Source organism: Pundamilia nyererei, unplaced genomic scaffold (genome assembly GCF_000239375.1).
Source record: "Pundamilia nyererei isolate P.nyererei 1_Seehausen unplaced genomic scaffold, PunNye1.0 scaffold00081, whole genome shotgun sequence".
In the NCBI taxonomy this organism is placed as follows: domain Eukaryota; kingdom Metazoa; phylum Chordata; class Actinopteri; order Cichliformes; family Cichlidae; genus Pundamilia; species Pundamilia nyererei.
In genome coordinates this window covers 2,084,794-2,091,345 of record NW_005187482.1, presented here as the reverse complement: position 1 = coordinate 2,091,345, position 6,552 = coordinate 2,084,794, and positions in this window count along the sequence as shown.

The following is a 6,552-nucleotide window of genomic DNA, read 5'->3' as shown; positions in this document are numbered from 1 at the left end:
TCACATGCTCACACTGGTCATTAATTAATTTACACTCAATGTGGATGTAAATATGCATTATTACAAAAGCCTGAAGAGGGCAGTAAAACCTTAATAATATTAGGCTGTATTTCAAGCCATCTAACTGAAATAACCTTATATGTCAGAACTTTAGCCTACAGTGTAAGTCAGCAGTCTCCAACCTTTTTTGCGCCACGGACCTTTTTATGCCCGACAATATTTTTACGGACCGGCCTTTAAGGTGTCGCGGATAAATGCAACAAAATAAAACTAGTACTGGTACCAAAAAAAAGGAGATTTATTCATAACACACGTGAAAAGACCCAGGAAAGCCGACTTAACAATCAAAACGATAACAAAATAACGCTGAAGACCGATAAAACCCCTGAAAACCATACATTTCACACCTGAGCCTCAACTCTCGCGGCCCGGTACCAAACGACTCACGGACCGGTACCGGTCCGAGGCCCAGGGGTTGGGGACCGCTGGTGTAAGTAATGACTCAAATCAAGTGTAAACATGGTTATTTACCTGTACTTAAAATAACAATGAAACAACAACAACTTTGACTTGTCTCCAGTGACACAGTAAGACCCTCATCCCTGACCCAAAACCCGTAAGATGCCTCCAGGCTGACGTCTCCAGTTTGTTTCAGTTCGTTTCTTATACAGGGGATGAAGTCACTTCAATAGAAGGCATATGCTGAGAAAGTACAGTTGTTATGTAACCTCGGTAATTTATCCAATGATGAGTCACTTGCTTGACAGAACTAGAGCCACCAGCTTTCATGCAGTATCAAATTTATCTACAGTACGTTGAATAAAAAGTTGCTTAATGGAACATCTGCGTCATTTTTTTTTCTTTTGCAAAAGCATGTGGGTGGTAATTTCTTCAGATGTTTGGCTAACACTGTGAGTCATTCATGAGGGCTGTCATGTTCAGAACGCAGTCGGGCCACGTTGTTCTAAAAAAGAAACAAACTCTGCACCCCGTGAAAAACAACACGTCAGACGATTAATCTCCCTGTAATGTTATCTGTTTCTGAAGAACACCTAAATCTTTCTGTTCTAAGAAACACTGCGGCAGTGGAATAAACTTTCCCTGAAAAGGAAGATTTAAGAGGGAAACTAATCTGTTGAGGTTGACACATGACGTTCCCACATCTCTTGGGAACCACAACAGAATTTTCATTGCTTCTTTCAGTGTATCTGTGTAAATCCACAAACCTCTGCCAGGAAGCAGATTTTAAAAAAAGAAAAAAAAAGTTGGCAGTTTAAGAAGAAATGCCATACAGAGAGATGGGGGGGCTAAATTAACACACTCGATTCTATTATTGTATCCCACTCTAGCTGGAGTGCACGAATGCCAAGAGCTCTGATAGAGGAGAACAGTGACGACTGTGACATCACTGCTCCTTCAGCGCTGTGAGACGGGGCTCGACTCGGCTCTGCACCAGCAGCAGCAACCTAAGGCGATGGACAGATGATGGATGACTCATTCTCCGCCACCCACACCACTTCCAGTCGTCAAGAAACTCTCACCGGGCTCCACGCGGTGATCTGGTCACCCCGAGGGGAAGGATAGACAAGTAGTTGTGATGTTCAAGTAAGAAAGAAAGTTACCGCATTTTATTCCCCAGATGATGGAGATATAAATAAGGTTTTTAAAAACAAATGCACGCAATGAGTCAGCTCTTAAGACATCCTAATACATTTGAAAGTGAGTATACATAAAAAGTGCTCTGTAAAAGGGCAATAAACAGTCTGTTAAAGGTATTGAATTTGTTTCTTGAATATGATGTTTAAATGTAATGGATAATTAGTGGAAAAGAAAACTAGAAATAACAGGTGAATGAGTAAAACCGTTCTTATTGTACAGTTATGGTTACATTCTGTCTCATGACCTTCATACCCTTTTGTATTCAATTAATTTAACAAAAAACGAACACAGTCATAGATGATGGTGACTAATATTGTGATTGCTTTTGTTTATTTTTTCAAGTTTTTATTAGATATAGAAAAGCCCTGACAGTTCATTTGTTTTTAGACAAAAAAAGTCTTATTTCTTTATATTTTCTTCCAATTAGCCAGACATTATTGTAATTTTTAATTGGTCTTCAGCAATAGATCTCCACGCATTTACACTTATTTGCTGAATTTACACTGATTATTAGTCCCGTACTTACACCTAAACATTGGTTTAAGCAGTGTTTTTTGTTAGTTAAGCCACTTCACACTGACCTATGAATCATTCAAGCAAAAAAAACCTCCCAACTTAGTGTTATGACTACATATAACAGGTACATTAGCAAGGAACCAGTTTTGAATTTGCATCTTTGAACTCTTTGTCGCAAAAAAGACTTGCAAAAACATATAAGTGTACCTGTTTCATTAGCTGAATCTATGAAAAATGGCAAAGATAACACAGTTTAGTTTAAATCAAAGAGCTATTTGACTAAAAGCTCTTTGATTCCCAAAGAGCTATTTGTCAAAACCTTGGCATATCTGCATGGTGTGCAGTGTACATCAAAAAACAAGTGGAGGACAAAAGAAGAACTGAAAGGCTTCACAAAAACAGAACATCTACAGCAGATGAATGGTATCTGAAAGTTGTGTTCTTAAGAAACAGGAAGAAATCCAGTAAAGACCTGACACAGGACCTGAGAGATGAATCTGGCTGTTCACTGAAGCCTCATCAGAAATGCTCTCAGTGGAAGCAAGGCTGCCAAGACATCATTTGTAAGGAAGGAAGGAAACAGGATGAAAAGGATGGGGTATTTCAGATTATATAAGAACTGGACTGAAAATCAGTATGACAGGTCATATGAAGTTGTGAATCCAAAGTAAAAATTTTGGCTTCAAATTATTGTGAATAGAGCAAGGAGGTCAGGAGAGATGTCATGGTCCGTGGTCCTGTGTGTGGAATGTGTGATGCGCGGGTAGCCACACCCCCAGGCTGGGCCATCACTGGCACACCTGCTCTTCATCGGGGTGATTACCTGAAGAGCTACTTAACCCGCCGCTGACGGATGCTCCACGCCGGTGCGTTAATCACCTCTCTGTGGTTTCGATCCGGCGTTCAGCGTCTGCCACCTGCCTGTCCTCCTGCTCAATTGGATCACCCGGTGCATCATCTGGCCCATCCACTACCTCCACGGATTTCCTTCTCACGGACTTCCCTCCCGAGCTCCCACGGTCCCCCTCTAATCGTAAGCCAACTGGTCTAACTCAGTTTTGATGTGTTTCCTCCGCTTCCCGGCTCCCTAGTAATCTTCTCCCCTTTCTGTTGCAGCCTCGCCTCTGTCAGTGCGCCCCAGGGTGGCTGTGGCTACAATGTTGCTTGCCATCACCACTGTGTGAATGTGTGGATGACTGAACGTGTAAAGCGCTTTGGGGTCCTTAGGCACTAGTAAAGCGCTATACAAATACAGGCCATCTACTTAACAAGAAAGCTGCCTAAGAGAGTCACTTTGTTCTTCAACACCACTTGTTGAAGAACAAAGGTTGTTCAACAAAATATTTTGCCTTACATATTGTATTTCCATGTTTGTTTGCACATGTTTCAATAAATCACTGCACCTATTTCCCATTTTCCTAGAAAAATATGAAGAAATAAGGTGTGGCTCAGGACTTGCACTGTACTGTATTGTATGAACCAACAAGTGATGTAACAACTGAGCACACCTTTCATAAATGTGCTGATATTTTTAACTATATGTGCACCAGACTTTGTTTCTATGACACATTTGTTCATCAAATGGAGTTATGGCGATGGCATATAGTTAGCATGGTCACACTTTAAACTTTTTCCTTCTTTAAAAAGTCTGTTTTGGATCAATTCTCTCCTGCCAAACTTCTTAGTCATCTTTTCATTCAGTACATGGGTACACAAACTTGTTTTCATGGTGCCATCTATAAATGTCATCTCCCCCACAGCTTCTGCGCTCGTGTAGCTCCATATCAGCACACTGCCCCCTCCATGCTACATGGTCGACGCTATACGTAGTTACTTAATTAGTCGTGACCAGATCCTCACCATCCCTGATTCAAACTATTACCAAGTAATGCCATGTAATATTCACGGGGCTGTTCTTGTTCTTTGGCAAAGTCTCCTCTCAGCAGTTTTGTGAGCACTGGTTTTCTTCTTGGAGAGCATCTGCTGAGGTTGACTTCATGTAAAGTGACTGTCTGAGCAGTCAGTTTCCACATGCAATCCTTGGGCCAAGTCAGAAGCACTTACTGTTTTGTTGCAAGGTTACATAAACAGCAAACTGTGTGGGTGTTAGTTTTCAGGACAGCCACTGTTCCTTCTGTTGGTAGTATGGCTGTGTTAGTGCTTCCTCTCATATGAAGTCCCACTGGTTTCTTTTTCAAGTAATGGCAAGTCCTTACTACTTGGAGCCATATTGCATAACTCACAAGCCAATGCCAAAATTTTAAAGACCTGTAGTGCAGCGGTCCCCAACCCCCGGGCCTCGGGCCGGTACCGGTCCGTGAGTCGTTTGGTACCGGGCCACAAGAGTAGAGGTGTGAAATGTATGGTTTTCAGGGTTTTTATCAGTTTTCAGCGTTATTTTGTTATCGTTTTTATCATTAACTTGGTTTTCCTGGGTCTTTTCACGTGTGTTTTGGTACTGGTACTAGTTTTGTTTTTTTTTGTATTTATCCGCAACACCTTAAAGGCCAGTCCGTGAAAATATTGTCGGGCATAAACCAGTCCATGGTGCAAAAAAGGTTGGGGACCGCTGCTGTAGTGTTCACAGCTTCTTTCCTAGTGAGACTTAAACACATGATGACGTTACATGTTTACCAAACCCATTTGAAATGGCACATCAAATACAATACATGTGGAACATGAGTTCAGGGGATGAAGACTGCTTGACTTCATCTGTGGGATTATGTATGAGAGTGATGTATAGAAGCAACTGCCCATTGTGCGCTTATGTAAAGTATGCATATTTCATCACGTCTTCTCTTTCCACTAAGAAACATGTTCGGGCTATTTGACGTCTTCTTGAATTACTGACGTGAAATGAATGAATAAACACTGGGTGGCAGGGATCATGAGGTAAGGACAGAATAAACAGACCTCAGATGGCCCTGCTCAGTCGAGCCATTGTCCTCAACAAACCCCTCTATTCGGTTTCACTTTCCCCCTCCTCCTCGCCCTCGCTCTTTCTGTTTGCACAATAACAACTCAACTGTCTAATTCCATTATCCCACATTACAACAGTCAACAATAATATAACGAAGCGATGCACCATGAGACGATGAGTGTGTTTGTTAAAGGCGTCAGTTACTCTTGTATTGCATTGTACTCGTCTGTCTGCTTGGAGAAACATTTGCTTTTCTGAAAAGCAGAAATATGCCGCTCTTTGGCATATTTAAGTAAGCAAATCAAGTGTTTGTGTGTATAATTTGCACTTATCTGTTCTGTTTGTTTAGTTGTGGGTTAACTGCAAAACAGTAAAAATAAATCAGTATAATATATTTTAAAGTGAATGAACATTTCCTTTTTTAGAAACAAACAGTTACAGAGACTTTATTCTGAATTTTACAAGTGCATTGTGCAATTTTTCATTGTTATCATTAGGAAAACAGTATTTGAAGTAACTACCGGTTAATCTTTGTCCCATTCAGCTGCCATAAACTAATGCCAATTACTTCTTAAAGCATCATAAACTAGATAAGTAACATTAGGCAACATTTTACAATAGCTCCTCTGTAACTTTCCATTTGAAGGTAGCCTTTGCACACAGCACTTATCCTTTTAGATGAAAGTATAATTGATGGTTTCAGAAAGTGTTCGACCAGTGACAAGGACAATTATTACATGTAATTATATGGCTGCTTGTGCAATGAGTGTGTGAGAAAGACACACGTTCTTTACTGTGAGTGTTCATAAGTAAATGGACAGCCCCCCTAAGGCTGCAGAGATTTCAACAATTACTGGGAAGCAAATCCTTTCACACAGCTAGGTTTTCATCTTTGAATTATTCCTTCCATCTCTGAGCCGCTGCCTGGGTTTGTTGGCTTTGAGCATCAAGGGAGCAGTTCAGTCTGGGTTAAGCCTTTTCAGCCAACTGTTCAAAGCCCTTTTTGCACGCTTTGCCTGACTAGACGCTTCTCCTGCTGAGCTACCTCCTATTCCATTTTAGGATTTATAGGAATCCCGATCCTCTCGTTCGACTATCTAGAAGATCCACCCCCTGTATGGGATTAGGATTTGGTCTGTATTACATAAAAGTGAAGATTACATCCTTGGTAAATGTTAAACCCAAAAAGGGGTCCTCCCGTGAGACAACAATAGCACTGTGGTACAGGCCGTTGTGGATACTAGGATCATAACAAAAATACTTTCCGAGTTCAACAGGATTTGTAAACTGAATAGAAGTCAGACACATGCGGCCTGCAAAAAGATTTTTAACAAATTCCCTCCCTTGCCTCTTAAAAATGAATGAAAAAAAAATCTAATGAGCTGAAAAGTAGACCTACTGTGATCAGCTCCAGCTGCAATTAAATTGTTTTTGGATTGAGTAGATTTGCATGATTC